At 39.0% G+C, this 17,025-nt stretch overlaps 1 long non-coding RNA gene across 1 annotated transcript in view; it reads right to left on the bottom strand.

Moving 5' to 3' along the window:
- Nucleotides 1-3,155, bottom strand: part of LOC310883444 — a 42,853-nt gene extending 39,698 nt beyond the window's left edge. The window contains exons 1-2 of the long non-coding RNA XR_014573543.1: nt 892-3,155; nt 528-565 (exon numbers count right to left, since the gene is read on the bottom strand). This is a non-coding gene — a long non-coding RNA (uncharacterized lncRNA). The remainder of the gene's footprint in view (nt 1-527; nt 566-891) is intronic.
- Between the last annotated feature and the right edge of the window lie 13,870 nt (nt 3,156-17,025).

The following is a 17,025-nucleotide window of genomic DNA, read 5'->3' as shown; positions in this document are numbered from 1 at the left end:
GATAGTTTCTTTGGCAAAGAAACACACTTAGAAGAGAAAGTTCACATCGAGAGGAGTCTTGCAGGCATCCTGTTGCCCTGTCCAAAAGCTGCTTCAGAGGATAAAACAGTGGTCATTTCCCCAAATACCAGCCCTCCTCTGATAGATGGGGCAGCAGCAGCAAGGAGTGTGCTGCACAGTCTCTCCTGGAATGCTTTAGGCTTTAGGATAAATACTAATATTTAGACAGAGGAATATTTACGGATATTCCCCTAGCCAAATGCTGCAGCTGTAAGTGTAGATGGCAAAGCTGCATCTGAAGATGGCAAAGCAGCCAGACCCCTTCCTAAGGGTGTTTTTTTTTTTTTTCCTTTTCTTTTTTCCCTCTGCTAACTAGAATGGGTGACTGCTTTTCTGCCTAAACAGCTCTAAAGGGCTATGAAAACTGAAGTCCTTCAAAGCTGTTAAAGGTTTCCTCGGATTTACAATAAAATTCTTCATTACAAATCTCCTAGTAAAATCTCTGAAGCATTGCAAGCAGTACTTACATAATTGTCCATTAAGTCAGTATTTGTGTATTCAACACCTAGAAAATAAGGAAAGTGAATGTGGATAGGGAAGGAAAAAAAGGCAGAGGAGGAAACGGAAAAAAAAAAAAAAAAAAAAGAAAAAGAAAAACCCTACCCTCCAACAGCCATGCAGCTATTAAACATATGCCAAAGTAAACAATAGTGTTAGGGTCTGCCATAGCTTTGCCCTGCAGGTAGACGGCAGGCGGCACAGAAGGAAAGCAAATGGAAAGGAAAAGAGAAAGACAGTACAGGATGTGGATGAGATGCCGAGCCCTGAGAGCATGAACGGCCTGATTGTGATCCTCAAGTCACACCATCAGCCATGCAAAACAGGACATACCTTTCTGGCTTGCTGGTTCTGTCGGCTGAAACAAAGCAGTCCCATTCTCAGCGGGAGGCCAAATCAAAATGAAATTTTATTTAGTCTGCACTGTCCCCAGATTGGGTTTCAGAATGACTGCTTTAGGAGATAGCATGGATGTGGCTGATGCATGCTTTGCATATGAAACTGCAATAGAAAAAAAAATCTACATAATCAAAAAAATCTGTGCTGTGTGTATAGCAAAAACCCCTGGACGTTAGTGAATCAGCTACAATGGATGTTTTAAAAAATGACCTTTCTGAATAAAATGCACATTTGTGTTCTGCAATACTATTTGCAATAAATATATTATAGATCATTTTGCATGTAATTATTTGGAATCTGCCCTGAGAGACTGAAATATAAAATCTTTTTTTTTTTTTTTTTTTTTTTAATCACGGAGCAGAATTACAGTTTGGAAACAAATGCAGAGAAAATATCTATCTAAAGAGGATTTCTCTGTCTTGCAGTGGCTGTTAGTGATTGAACCTCTGAATCCTCTTCAATTTAATGTTTTGTTTAAGTCCCTTCTTCCCTTCTTCCCAGAGTATCCAATGGCCTACTGCAGTAAAGAACGTTTTTTTTTTTTTTTTTTTTTGTACCACTGATCTAATTCATCCCACCTTGCACTTTTAGGAAAGGATCCATTCTTTGATTACACATTTAATTTTCCAGGCTGTTAATAAATAAAAAAGATCATCAACTAATAGCATTTTCAGCAGAAGTTAGAAATAACTTACAAAGGCAAGGAGTAGTCTACAGAATATGCAGGGCATACACCATGTAATGCCTTTGTTGTCAGTTATGCTGCAAATGAGATTTTCAAATAGGATTTGAAATAGAATAGGCAGGACAGTGATCAACACAGTGCAACATCCAGGAAAGAGAAGTTGAGCACAGTGTTCTGTAAGACAAGGGGGCAGAATGGAGTCTGTTTGTAAATACCTATTATTATCCAAAGAAAACACTTATCACTGCTTGATTTTGCCACACGAGCCACTTGGAATAGGTGATACCAGTAATTTTGTATGTGCACGTCTGTGTGGGCATGGGTGTTTGTATTTATCTGTGTGCAGTGCATGTAAGGCTGTAGTCTGTGTACATATCCATGTTTGATGGTTACACTGTAAAAGAAAGCCAAAGGCAGAACAAACAATGCACGTTTTCAATTGACAGATATTTGTATGCTAAAACAAGCAGTGCTAATACTGTACTCTATAGCATATGGGCAACCAAAGAATGGGAAGGAAAAAAAAAAAGGCACCATAAAATCTTTAAGAATGTAAAGGGGATAACTATCCCAAATAAACAATACAGATAAAAACTTCCAAGAATAATGAGATACAGTGCAAATCATTCACACAATGTGCTTTCACACAGCAATGACGGAAGTCACTGACAACAATGCAACCATGTGCAGATACTCCTTGGAGAAACAGTCGAGCAAATTTTGTAATTCTATCTTCTGTGCTTTGCAGGCTGAGTTTGAGACTGTGTAACGAAACGTGCTAGAATACTGGTGCTTTAAAATTAAGCATTGGGCATTATGGAAGGTAACTTCATAACGAGTTTTCCTATTGCTATTTAAAGCTAGAAATCCATAAGGAGCACAGTGAAAAATATAACATTTGTGCTCCTTATGTCTTGGAACAACTGTTTTTATATTTGTAGTCATCCTAACTGTTGTTCCAAACAAGATATTCAGATAGTCCCCAGCCTCATGCTGTATCATATTTATTCTGATGTATATCTCTTAGTAAAGCTTTGTCTACATTGAATTAATTCGATTTTTTTTTGTGTGTGTGTGTTATTATTTTTATAAGTGCTTTTTTTTTTTTTTTTTTTTTCTCACAGAACTTCCCACTTCAGGGAAAAAGAAATATGTGATTGCTTTAAAAATAGAAGACCAAAACCAAAGCTAGTATTCCCAAAATTCAATGCACCTGGCATTCACTTTATACCTAATAAGCATCCGTGAATATGCAAATGTTCAATGTCTCCAGTAACCTCATTAATTTATTCCTCAGGCAATCAAAGAATGTGAACCAGTCCTCTGCTACTAATACTGGAAGTGGTACGCTGTTCAGCATTGCGAGAATCAGCTGAAAGCACATTCTGCATATTGAAAAACTGTTTCATCTTTCTTCCTTCCTTTGCCACTCTGATTCAAACAAAGGCTTCCTACCTCAGTTTACATAGCTGACAGGAAAAGTTGAAAAATGCCAAAAAATAATTAAGACACACATATATATATATTATAAATATATTCATGTGCATGTATACCATGCTGGGAAGATAAACAGTTTCAAGAGATCTCAGCAGAATTCCAGTTTCAAAAGTACCTGAATTTTCTTATTTATTTATTTGGAGGGGGGAAGCTTGGGAAGGGGAGGGTGGGAAGAAATGACCTGCCTCCTCCTCTGCCGAGCAGCTGAATAATCTTTTCCTTTGCCCACATTAAAAGCCCTGAATAATGTTTATAAAATGTTAGGGAATCCCGGTAGGTTTCCTATTTAACAAGCCATGTATGACAAATCACAGTGTAATGTACTACGTTCTTAATCTTTAATTAGAATGTGAATATCTGCGAGAGAACGCAGTTAACTTTGACACATTAAATCTTCTGGTTAAAGTGCCTTACAGGAAGTGCAAAGATGAAACACTGCAACAATCTACTGCCTCTCTCCATTTACCCAGACAGTTGGGGAAGGATGATAACATCTTGTAATACCTGCTCTGTAGTAATTAATCGCTGTGGTATTTAGGACCATTCAAGTAGACAAATATGACAGAGACAGGGACAATTAGGAACCTTGTTCAAGCTACATTAACTTTTCCAGCTATTACAACACAGCAGCTCAAGTTTGCTTGTAAAAGCTGCAGAGGGATTGTTATGCATTAGCCGTGCGATTATTAATGAAAGAAAAGGAGAATTGTGTTTATTGTAGTTTGAAAATTGCAAATAAATTTCAATTATCTGCTATGTCATTTTGTTAAACATGCATTCTGGAAATGCCTTTGTACTCTAAATCATGAGCTACTTATAGCAAACTAATACTAGAAAGCCTTTGGGAGATATGAAGTCAGTATTTTTGTTGAACCGTCCTTCTTCCTTGTTGAAATGGGAGATGGACTAAGTACCTGAAGATATTTCAGATAGTTAGCCAACCCCATGGATGCTGTGGTGCTCCATTTGCCTCCACGTACCAGGAGGCAGCTGAGTCAGGCTTCTTGCAAGCTTGGGCACATGGCAGACTGAACATGCGCTCCGTTCCACTACAGCAAGGAAGCTGACATCCCTCAGCAACCACATGCACAAAGTGCATACAGATAAATACATAAACAACTTTGGGGAAAAAAAGCCCCCACCAAAGTCCTTCATCTCATTCCCATTATTGCCACAGCCATCAACAGAATGAGCTGAATGAAACACAAGGGAAAAATTTGGGACCTGGTATGGATTATGTATTTTAAAGGTTACATGCTGTGCTTTACTTTCCCACTGATAAACAGCAGCAAATGTACGCAGATTGTAAAGTTTGTGTTTTAACTATATATTCAAGGATGTGTAGTTCGCCATTGCTATTCAGTACCACACAAACACTTATTGGTTCTCAAAGTTAAAGGAGGACAGCCAGAAAACAATTGAACTGGACAAATATTGCAAGGACATTGGCATGACTATTCCCTCGATTTTTATTTATATTTTATTTTATTTTTTTTGTCTTTTAAAATGAAAACACCTAAACCTGTGGCCCTTTTATGTTCGTTTTCCATGAATATTTGAACTAGAGTTTCTTAGCAGCATGAAGGCTCACAGAAAGCTAATTTGAAAGTCATACGTGCAAGTGTTTGTGGAAAATGAATTCTAAATTTGCATGTGCAAATATTTGCACTGGGTATGCTGCCCTGCTCACCCAGTCAGTGAGCAGAAGCACTTCCACGTGCCTCACTGGGCCAATCGCATCTGAGGGACCCAGCTTGAGTTTCAAATCTTGTGTCAGATTTGCCCAGTGAACTTGTTTATGATCAAGCTGTAAAGTAGGAAAAAAAAAAAAAAAGTGTTAAAAGTGTATGAAATGTACTTGAACAACAAATGTTGATTTGAGATGTGTGGCTGGGCATTTCAGAGGCAGGAACAGAGGCACACTGGCACAAAACAGAGTTTGTCAGAAAGTCTCTGGTAAGACTGTTTTTAACTCCTCTCTTGTTCCAGAGGGTGAAAAAGAAAGGGAAAGGGCAAAAATATTGGTTGGAACAGGAATCATTCTCTGTCCATCTGCCCACTTTATGGTCAGTCTATTAAACTACCACCCTTAAAATTTAAAATATGAGCAAGACTCCAAAGGCTCTCTTGAATGTGTAGGAAAGAACTCAACCATGTATCTGTAGGTGAGGTCTCTCATGCTTGTATGTTTTTTTTTTGTTTTTGTTTTTGTTTGATTTTTTGTATTTTTCAATTTTGGTAGTAGCACACTACACAGCCTCATGTATGTCGTTTTCCTCTCCCTACATCATTGTAGCCTAGAAAGAAACAGAAAAGCCAGCTTAGCACGGCAGAAATCTGCGTCCCCACCCCAGAATCCGTTGTCACAAAATGAAGGAGGGAGGGGGCCGGGGCGGGGGGGGGGGGGGGGGGAGAAGGGGAAAGCAGCTCAGTGCACAGCAACAATTCCCCCTCTCAGCTGAGCTGCAATGATGTCAGCTTTCTGATTACAAACTGCTTATTTATGCTTCAACAGCTGCCAAGAGCAGCAAATAAGTGGCTAAAAGAGTGTCTAGACCAGGCATTCAGGCCTCTATTGTTTGCTGGTTGTTACCTGGTTGACAGCGATGGGTACAGCTGCCTGGTGTGAAAGAGAGCAAGGGATGGGGAGGCAGTGATTGACAGAAGGGCCCTCGGGGTCAGGCACAGCCGGCCCCGATGGCCCCATGGCTTTATGTTCCCTGCTCTAAAGGGAAAGCGGTGGCTCTGCCTAGAGGTTGGAGGTGAAAGGAAATGTTTGAGGGTAATGGGAAAAATCCTTTAGCCAAATTTGTGATCATGAACAGTTACTCCGGGGAATTTAAGGCAAAGTGTTAGGCAGCTTTCTCTATATGCAGAAATGGTTATTGATGGCGACTGTAAGAATAATAATGTGCTACATGCTTGCATGCAAAAATGTGTCTTTGCACAGTCCCTCACACTGGAGTTTAAAACTGTGTGCAGTTTTATTCTTATGTAGGTTAAAAGCTGATATCACTGCTGAAAACTGGTAATGAAATCCATTCTGCTACAGGGCTAGATTGAAAGATATCTATGAGCTTTTCTGAAAAATTTTCAGATATTTGGGAGGAAAAAAAAATGGGTATTCAGAAAATGATCTACCAAAAGCTCCCATCTACTCACTCAGTGAACTTCACTCTCTTCATTTAGATGGTGGATGGATAGTGTCATTTAAAACAACTCAGTGGAAACAGCTAGTCAGTGAACAGGCTGACCAAAATCCATAAAACGCCTTTTTTGACCAATATAAAGATGTCCTCAGCCTGGTTCTGATCTCATACATGCTAGTGTGGTCCAGGCATAATCCTACTGAAGTCAAAGCAGTGACATCGATTCAAACAAACTGCAATCACTGGCAGGCTAACTGAATTTCTCACCTCCCACCCTACCCTACCCCCATGGTAGGATACTGTTCAGAAAAGAGGCAAAAGCTCTCAGGTGTTTTAAAGGGCAGAAGACACTGAATAGTTGTTAATGTTTTTAGTCTTAAGAACAACAAATCCAGATTCAAAAGACTTGGAACAACACACACAAACTATGAAGACAGGGTGTACTTGGGGAAAAATGAAAGCTTTATGTACTCTAGCAGGTCCACCCCTACCTTCACCCAAATACGTGCAGATTAAGTTGCTGGGGTAGCCATGAGTGGAATTAATCTTACATTCCTGTTTGGCATTTTCTGACACAAGGCGAAGTCTTATGCCAAGAAAAAAGTTGATATTCAGAGCCTGTTACATATGACAGAATTATTAAATGTTTTATGACCATATGGTATTTTTTTTTACTGTAGTATTTGAAATAGATTGTAATTAAAAAATGAGTAACCTTCCTCCAGCAAAAGATAAGAAAATGCTAAAAAATAGCAGAGACCTCAGCAACAGCTAGAGAGGTAAGAAGTACAGCAGAGCACCTGAGTAGCACAAGCTTAATTTGGATATACAGTTGGCTTTCTGCATATCTGATGCAAAAGCTGTAACTAAAATGAAATCATGTTAAATTAGCTGTAAAAAAGAAGTTGATTTAATTAAGCACAGAAAGACTTATTAGATATAATAAAATGTTAAAAAGTCAAATGATGTGCAGTTACATTTCAGCTAACACTGCTCAACAAATCCACTAAATTTATTCCTTTCAATAATGATCTGTTTTGAGCATTTAATTAGATAAATAATATTTAATCACTTCAGCAAATTTGAACTAGAAAAATTCCTTGTCATCAGTGGTGACTCATTCTTGCTAATGTCTACCTTTAAAGAAAAGGTAAAACTACATGATCTTCTGGAGCTGCAAAGAGTGTGAGACTAGTACAAATCTGTCTCTAGGCCTCATTAAAAAAACAAGGTTTGCTAAACAAACTATTATTTACAGTCAGAAGTGTGCATATTTTACTAAGAAAGAGCATTCACTTGTTTGCCTCTTTTCAGCATCAGGCAGTATAAGTAGATGATAAGAAAAGATATTCAATAGATGTCCTATAATTCATCATAATACTGTTTCATTTAATAACTACTTTGCTGAAGTGATTGGCATGATTACAGGAAAATTACTTCAAATTATTCATCTCTTATCTAGCATCTAAGATGTCCTAAACTTGCATGAGAGTTAGCATAATGGGACCTATTAATTACTAATGCTGCGAGTCCTTCACTACTTAAATATCCTTTCTACCAGGTGTGCTGTGTAGTGCAAATAAAGAAAATGCATACTGAAATGATCTCTTTCTAAGACGGTGTCACCCAAAGTTTAATAATTGAAATACCAAGTGTAAAAGTGCCTGACCCACCCATCGGTTCAAAAGATCTGGATGATCCTGTCTTTTATTTTTCTCTATCTTTCTCTCCTACTCATATGTGCATACATTTGCAGGTGTGTCTACATGTATAAAAACAAGTATGTGAACAATATACGGCATAGAGCATATTTATTTTCTACTCAGAGGTATTTTGATGTGCAAGGTTCCTATAAAAGACAAGCTAAGTACATAGCTTCTGCCCTAATGAACACTTTTTCTTCTCAAAACCCTATCCTTCAAATGCTCTCTGTTCCGCAGAATTTACTCCTAGGAGTAAACACTTTGAAGCAAAGAAATATTATTATCTATTAAGAGCAGGGAAGTTAGAGCAAAGATAGCCAGAAGCTGTATTTGTCCTCCTGCAGTCTGGAGTTAACAGCCAATGTAAATTATTGGAGCATTACATTTACGCCCTTGGATTTCTAAGAAAGCCATTGCAGCAGAAATCAGGGGTAGTCCCTTCCTATCCTTTCTAGCCCACCTGTGACATGCCCATAACTCAATGACTAGCTGTGCCACATTTTAAAGCTACCTAAGAAGGAGAACCTTCCCTGATGGACTGATGCTTCAGTATCCTCAAGAACACACTGAAACTGTGTAAAGGAGACCCATACGGTTACACGCTCTCATTAGTGCTGCTCTAACATCACATTGCAGAGATAAAGCCATGAAAATTCATGCTTTATTTTCTTTACAGAATCCAACCTCCGGTCCATGATCAACCATCTTTTCTCTCTCTTTCTTCTTTGTTGGTTTTATTATAATGACCAATACCTTAAATTTAATTAACTATATTAATGATGTTAAGATAAAGATGCAGAAAATACAGGAAGGAAATAAACAAACAAAAACAAATCCAAAGATAAAAAGACATCTCATAAAAACTGATGGTTACTTAACATGTGGCAAGTGACCAAGCCTAAAGGCTCTGGGCTTTCTGACAAAATCTAACTTGAAATACAGCCTCCAATAGAAAGGCAAGTTGCCCAAGTAAATTTCAGGTAGGAAACAAACACTGGACTTCTATTACCCTATTTACCAGCAAATGTAGAAAAAAAGCATTATCGCACACAGAAAATCTAAAAGGAAGACACTTTCTTGAACCTCACCTGATATGATATTGAAGTTTTTTTTTAACATATTCATATTACAATATTTGCGTTGTTTATAAACATGCAAATAATCCAATGTAATAGGAAACTTATCGCAAAGAAGCACTTCTGAGAGGACATTATCTTAAAAAAGGCTGTTATTTATAAGGATAGGGACTGACAGTCAAGCCCAAGCTTTTGTTCTGAATGACTGCACCACAACCAGCTTGTGAAATGCAGGAACTGTAACATCTGAACACAGGGCAGAGAAGCTTAATCCTAAATCTACTTGCTTTTTGAAATAAAAACTTTCAAAGTTCTCTGCTGTTTACTTTTTTACTTTGAGGCAACAAACCCTTTTGAGGTTCACAATAACTTTTATTTTATTGTATAGTCACTACTGAAATTATATGAAGTCTTCTGGGACTGGTAAATTTTCATGGAGCCACTCTAGTTTTCCTGTCATAACATAAACAAGATACTATCAGACCAGGGATGCTACAGAGCAGAGGACTTCATCAAATCTCTTTATGCTTCATGCATCCATACATATTTATGGTATGAACTGAACTGATAGGTATTTATTGTTTATAATTCTGAAATTAATAGTAAGGACTTTGGTAGTAGAGAATAATATGTTCCCCCAAGCCAGAAATTTGAATTCTGTAGTAAACAAGGTATTTGTAAAAATTTCCCTTGCATGACCAATTGCAGTTTTATTTGTCTTTTTTTTTATACATAACCTTCTTGAAAGCTATTAGCCGGCCAATAGATCACTGTGGTTTTTTTTAATTATTATTATTTATTATTTGTATTTTTTCAGTGTTGGTTGTCAGCCATATTGTAAAAGAAAGATCCAAATAGTCACTGAGCATCATGAGCACCATGGTAATCACAAGATCACTGAGCTGCCATGGAAAGAACCTCCCCTGGTGCATTCTATGTATTCAAATGTGCCTTCAAACCCTGTCTGGGCTCTGCAAGAAACAACCTTCTAGGTTACCTGCTGAAGATGCAGTGTATCGAGGTTCACAATAACTTCTGACCCGTCTGGATGCCTACCTGGGCAGCCTGCTCTAAGGAACCTGCTTTGGCAGGGGGGTTGGACCCGATGATCTTTCAAGGTCCCTTCCAACCCTTTTGATTCTGTGATTCTGTGATTCTGTGATCCTCCACCTCAGCTTTCTGGAACCAGAAATCTGTCATATTTGTTCACTATTAAACAAGGTGGAGAAGTTATAGGTTCTAAATAATCTCCTCAATGTTTGCCTAGCATAGTAAGACACAATAATTCCCAATCAGATAGCTTGAACAGCATCATATCTTCATTGGCATGCTAGGCACTTAACGTTTTGCCAAAGCAATAGTGATTCAGGTTTGGGATACATATATGTTTTTTTTCTCTTCAGTGTATATCCACCAGTGAGTACACCCTGCCTGTGACAAAAACACAGAAGTGATTTGCTTCACATAACTCCTTTATTACTTTACCTTGCAATGCTGACAAGTACCAGAGCACAAGAGAGGCAGAAGGATAAAAGAGGAATTTGAAAAAAAAGTAAAAATTAAAAAATTAAAGCAGGCATCAGTTCACATTGTTTACTAATAATAAGGGATGTGCCTGAGAATACAAACTGATTCAGAGGAAATTACTCAGATCTCTAATTTTGGGATCTATCCATTTCTTTCCTTCTGGCAGCCTGTAATTCCCATATACTGAAGGCCTTCAATTTAATCTAATATTCAGTGATATATACAAGCTCTGCACTGAAACTGCTTGTCTATTTGACCTGTTTACCACAACCTAGAATGAAGTGTTCACAAGAAACACTGGAGTGGAATGATCCTGGGAAGTGCTTCCAGTTAAGTCTACCTCAATGGAAAGATGCTCTGTCAAGTCTTCACTGGGTTAGAGAGTCTTGTGTAATGGATCAGTTGGAGAACCTGGACCACAGCAAGAAGCAACAGCCATGGGGAATAATTAAAGCCATTGACTGGGTGAAACAAATAATTATGCTAAGTCCAAGTCCTTATATAAACATAATTAAGGGGCTATATTTGTTGAGCATCTGATGGTGATGGAGCACCAGCTTCTGCTGATGTTTGGGGTATACCCTACCAGCAAAAGAATCTGCTGTTGGGAAGATTTAGTGATACATGTGATGCTTTCTGCTTGCCATCTTGGCTAAAATAGAGCCCTGTGATGCTTCAAGGATAAAAACACAAGCTTCTTTGCTGCTTGAGCTAAACTGCCTGGATTTCTAGCTGAAATATCTGGGAGATGGGTCCTTTGTAAGACAGTTTGGGGGAGGATACTCAACACACACAAAGACTAATTGGCAGCAAGTAGAATTGGTAACTCCTACACTGTTGAGAAACTCAGGCTTCCAGCCAGTTTTGCTACTGCAGACACTTAAGGACTTTGTGATGCCCTTGAAATCTCTTTCTGTCTCTCTGTGTCAGGTTGTAATTGTGACTTTTGGTCTTACTTACAGTCTAAAGCTCAGTGCTGGATTCTAGGAAGCATTTTACAACTTGTGAAAAATGAAGGGGATGTTTTGCTAGAAACATTGGTTGCATAGAGTCCTGTGCATACTGGAATTCAACTTGATGATTTTCTGAGTCCCTTGGCCTGGTAAAGGGCATCATCAAGAAGCATGGTGGAATCCCTACATGAGCAGATGCCTCTGTAAGAAAAAGCAGTAATATCTTCTGCTGCGGGTGCTGCAGGTGCATCTGCCCTGGCTAGCAGTCACGTTGCATGTCTAGAGTACAGAGAACCCAATGGCAAAATCTCTGTTGTGAGGCTCAGGGACATGTCCCCATGCAAGGATTTACATTTGTGCCTCAACAGCTTCCTACTGTAAATCAGAATAAGGCTTGTTTAATGTGCAGAACTCCTCTTTCCTGCTCTGTTGTTTCTATACAAGATATGTAAACATCTACTTGGGGTGCACCCTGGAGTGTCCTCTTCCACGGGGAAGAGATGGCTAAAAAGCACCTCACATAGCCAGAAAAGATGAATAACCCTGAGCTAATTTTGGAGTAGGTTTGGAAACTGCAACTTTTTACAACCTCCTCACTAGTGACCTAAAGACATATAATTGTTTCTTTCTGCCTCTGCAACTCATAATTCAAAGCATTAGAAGCCTCGCACAGCTATTATTTTGAGAAATGTTGCTCACAGGTGATTACAGGTGGCATGCTGAGTATGTTGCACTTCTGTCAGGGCCCTGTGGACCCGGGAGTGGTGCCCTGTAAATAGTGCTTCATCATGCAAACGGGGATGTCACCTCTGCGCAGGCAGATGGTGGTATGAGTGGGCTCTAGGCATCACTATCAAGATGAAGTGAGACAGCACTTGTGACAACTTAATGCTGACTGAGTAACATCAACACAAGTCTTCTTTTCTGTTGTAGCTGTCTTAGGATGTCAGAAGATATGGATCTGAGATTGAAAAGACACTTTTGACAGCATAATGGCTGAAACAGTTTTGAAACATTTAAAGCAACAATAAAACGCAAAAGGAGAAAAAAGGATGAGGATAATGGGGTGTGACTTCTCAAAGGACATGAGGTTTCATTTCTCTTTGAATAATTTTGTGTCTTCAAAACTACTTCTTTTTGAAACTGCAAGTCAGAATTTTCCTGAAAAAGTCTGTCATGCACTTAGGGGTCTTCTGAGGGCAGCACTCCAGCTGCCCTTTTCACTGGAACACTCACCAGTTCTAGCTACACTGGTTCCACTTGCACAGGCATAAGCATTTTGAAAGATTTTTTTGGGGATACTGATAGTTCAGTTGTCCTGTTCAGCTTCCTAAAATCATGACCCATTTCAAAACACATATTAAAATGAAATAATAGACATAGAACTGCACGCAGTCATCCACAGAAAATAAAAGAGGTGTGCAGGCCTTTAAACACAGCATGCAGCAGTCTGCCTCCTTGAAAACCTGAGAGGTCTTAACATGATTTTGGGCTATTGAAAATAGAGAAACAAAACCAAACTCTGAAACAAACCCCTCTGTTTCTGATCCTGTACTCTACATAGAGGATCCCTCAATCCTCTGTAGGAGTAGTCCTTCAAAAAGAAGAGATAAATCTAAAAATTGTGATTAACATTGTAGAAAATTTTGATTTTATCAAAATTAAAATGACTGTGATTTACATTATTTCAGACACCATGTTTAACCTGTGACTTTGTAAATGAAGACCTGCAATTTTCTTGGCATTTTTCTGCTTTTTATTTTTTGTTTATATTTTGTAAAATCTGTACATTCATCTCTCTTCCACCACCCCTCAAGAAAGTATTTCTTCGTATGATGATTAAGCAGGTCTTTAAAAATAAAGGAAAAACAAAATCAGAAAAAAATAAATAAAAGACTCTAAAATTTACATTTAAAATTCCTTCCAGATTTGTTGTATTCATTACTTTGATGTGGAGTTCAGAGGCTGTCTTAATACTGTATTTCTCCACTGCAGTGTGATTGGACTTTCAGAACACTGCTCCACACAAATTAAAGGGTGCTTAAAAAAAAAAAAAAAAAAAAAAGTGGTTTCAAATTTATGCTGTTCTGTGGGGAGTAGAGTAATTAAAACAAATTTAAAAATCATTAAGAGAAATAGATAATGCTAGTTATTATTTTCTTTCCCCAAACATGTAAGCTTTCTTTTCTCTTTAGCACATTAATACGTTTTTCCCCCGTTGGAAATAAAAGCTATAGGCCCAGTTCTGTCATGGCGGTGAGCAGGCAGTTGGATACGGTAATGCATGCCTGAAGCCTTCACCAAGGATGATAAGCCTGCATGAATTTTACGAGTCTCAGTATCAAGGTTGCCCTCGCCCAAGGGATTTAAGAATAAGGGGGGAAAAAAGAGAAGGCAGATGTATGAATAACTGGCATTGTAAATCTTCACCGTGGCAACCTACAGCTAGAAAAAGTCTGTGATGGGTTCATGACTTGAGAAGAAAGCGACACAGCAGAATGTGAATGGATTTTCTTCAGCTACTTAATACACTGCTTAGAGCAGCTTAAGGGTGTGCGTGTGAGAGAGGATGCGTGTGAGAGAGTGTGTGCGTGTGTGTAAGGAGGGGGTTATCTGTGGAAATTTGTTAGAAAGAATTACGTGTTATACAGCTTGCTTGTTTTTTCTTTTTTTTTTTCTTTTTTTTTCTTTTTTTTCTTTTTCTTTTTTCTTTTTTGGGGAGGCTGTAGGGGAGGAGGAATACCATTTAGTCTCAGAATATAAATGACTGGATTTTGCTTGGGAAAAAAAAAGATGGTGGGGGAGGTGCACAGAATTATGCAGGCAAGTAACAATGAGCAAATTGGACCCTTAACAATACAGCACAAGGTCATAGCGAAAGTCACTGGAGTGGGGTGGTGGGGGTGGCTGGTGGTAGAAAACAGATCATGATAAATAGCTTCCCATTTTGCAAAATCTGGTAGTTAATGAAAATAAGATGCATTTGAGTTGTCTGTGAACACCTGATTTTTTTCCCCTTTCTCTCTCTCTCTCTCTCTCTCTCTCTCTCTCTCAGGTCCTGCTGATGTATGAAAGCAAAGCACTGACTCTAATTGTGCAATTATAAAACGGAAATGATGCAGGTTTGGCAACACAGAGAAAGAAGGCAGCTCAATAACATTGTTTAATAACAAGCAAATAAAGCTCAAAGGGGAAAGAGGTGACTATTTCTGCTTTAGACTCATTAAGGAGCCTGAAACATATTGTAAAAGAGTGATATTTAATTATGGGCTGGACTGATAACATGGAGCAGGGCCTCGCTGGGAGAAAGAGACCCCATGCTCCTAGGATCTCTCAGCTCCAAACATCAATTACTGTGATTATCTACCCGGTGCTTGGAAAACGCACCCGTCCCCGTGTTCCGGCAGCGACCCGTAAACAGGCATCGCGTAGGCAAATTTATGAGCACAGTCAGCTGGGGCCAGGTGGGAAAGCAAGCTTCCCATTGGTGACTTCCATGCAAAAGGAGGAAAGGAGCAAAAGAAAGAAAAATCTGTCTTCTGCACTACTGAAAGAACAATTTATTACTGAGCATTTGCAGGAGACAGCATTTGTTGCCCTGCTGCCTTTTTTGCTTCTGTTGGCTGTCTGAATGAGAAATGGGAGTATATTAACCAACTCATGGGTTACAGAAGACGGCTTGGCATGGGCCCATCAAACTTCGCTGTGCTAAGGCGAGTCAAAGGTCAAGAGAGCGTTAGCAGCCAAGATTTAGAACCGAGTGCATCTCTTTAACCTTAACTGCTGGGAATGGATGGAGTCACTTTATTTCTTTAGTCAGGAAGTTGGTTGCAGTGAAAGATGTCATGAGGAGGAGGGTACCATCCAGCCTGGAGCAGATGGGAAAGTGTATAGCATAATGAGATGTAATATTCTTTAAGGGTCATGTCGATAAACTTAAGAAATGTGTATGCTGTGTTGCAGTTCCACTTTTACCATCAGCCCTAGAGGCTAGATATTTGCCCTAGATGTCTGTGCATCATTGCTAATACACCACAGACCAAAGAAATAGAGACTAACGATGCAAAGTAGGTGCCAAATCCATCCAAAGCCATTTAATCTTTCCATCTATTTGCACCAACATTATTTTCACTGAAGAAAATCCTTAGTAAATGGAATATACTAATGACGTGTGCACTGAACTTTGTTTTTAATGGCAGAGAGATTTCTCTGCCTGGAAAGACAGTATGCAATGCATAGGCTGCAGTGATCTGGTTCACGGGGTTCTTGCCTGTCTGGCTCTGCCACAGGGTTATTGCACGACCTTGGACAAATCATGTCAACTCTGAGTACGTCTTTGTCCTTTCCCAGTCCCTGTGCACCTGTGAGGTTCTTGAAATAATCAAGATCTCTCTGTGAAATTTGCAATGTGCCCTTATTTACTTGTACTCTCTGTGGGCCATGGGAATTGGATAACCGCCTTGAGAGAACACCATTTCTGTTTATTCTCCTAAATGCAGGATGAGTACTTAGACAGCTTTAGGTGCTCAGCCTCTATGCCCTTCTGTTGTGGCTATTTCCAGACTCAAAGTGGACAGTTCAATAGTGAGGAAAAAGAGGCAAAGATATTCAAAAGTAAGTGCAGAATTCCTGGGATTGGGAAAGGATCACTGTTTTTAGGAAAAGACTGATGTTTTTCTCCCTACCTTTTGGGTCTGTGCAGCCCTTAGCACAATAGGGCTTGATCCATAACAGAATGAGTAAGAATGAAAGATTCAGTGAAGCATTTGTATGCTTCAGAAAACTAAGATCTCCATCAGCCCATTGTGGGAGAATATCTACAGGGAGTCTCAAAGTACTGGTGGTAACTCTCTTAGCAGCTGCACAGCTGTATATTGCCTTGCCCTGAAACTATATATACAGGACAGATAAGGACGGAAAAGCTGTCATCCACACAACTGAAAGAGCACAACAAGGTACATTAAGATTGATCCATTCCCAAATCAGACATGACCTAGCAGGTTTATAATATTGGTCCTTAGCAACAACATACTCCATGTCAAGGAAAACTGCAGGAATAAAACTAGTTTATCAGTAATTAATAATGGGCAACATACCCTTGGCTCCCAAAGTAAGTGAGAATATTGGGGGGATCATATTCCCCCCTTATATAAACAGCAGCACATTGATCCTATATTTCAAATCAAAATTATATGGGCTGGGGAGTGAATAAATAGGAGTGAAAGGTGTAAGAGAAACTGGTTGGTAAATAATAAGAAAAAGGGACTTCATGCTACTCTCCCAGCTCTGAATTATAAATACATCTTCTGTATCCCTCCCCCACACACATGTATTTGTACAGGCACAATTTCAAAGAGCTTGCAAATGGTTTGGTCAGACACTGGACCACTAAAGATAAAGAGAACAATTAAGAATATTGCATAAAAATGAAGCAATTTCTTTGCATCTGCATTCACTATGGAGATGCCTTTCTCTAAA

The sequence above is a fragment of the Anser anser genome (assembly GCF_964211835.1).
Source record: "Anser anser genome assembly, chromosome: 1".
Classification (NCBI taxonomy): Eukaryota; Metazoa; Chordata; class Aves; order Anseriformes; family Anatidae; genus Anser; species Anser anser.
Note: the sequence above shows the minus strand (reverse complement) of the source record. Positions and strands in the feature narration are given on the sequence as shown.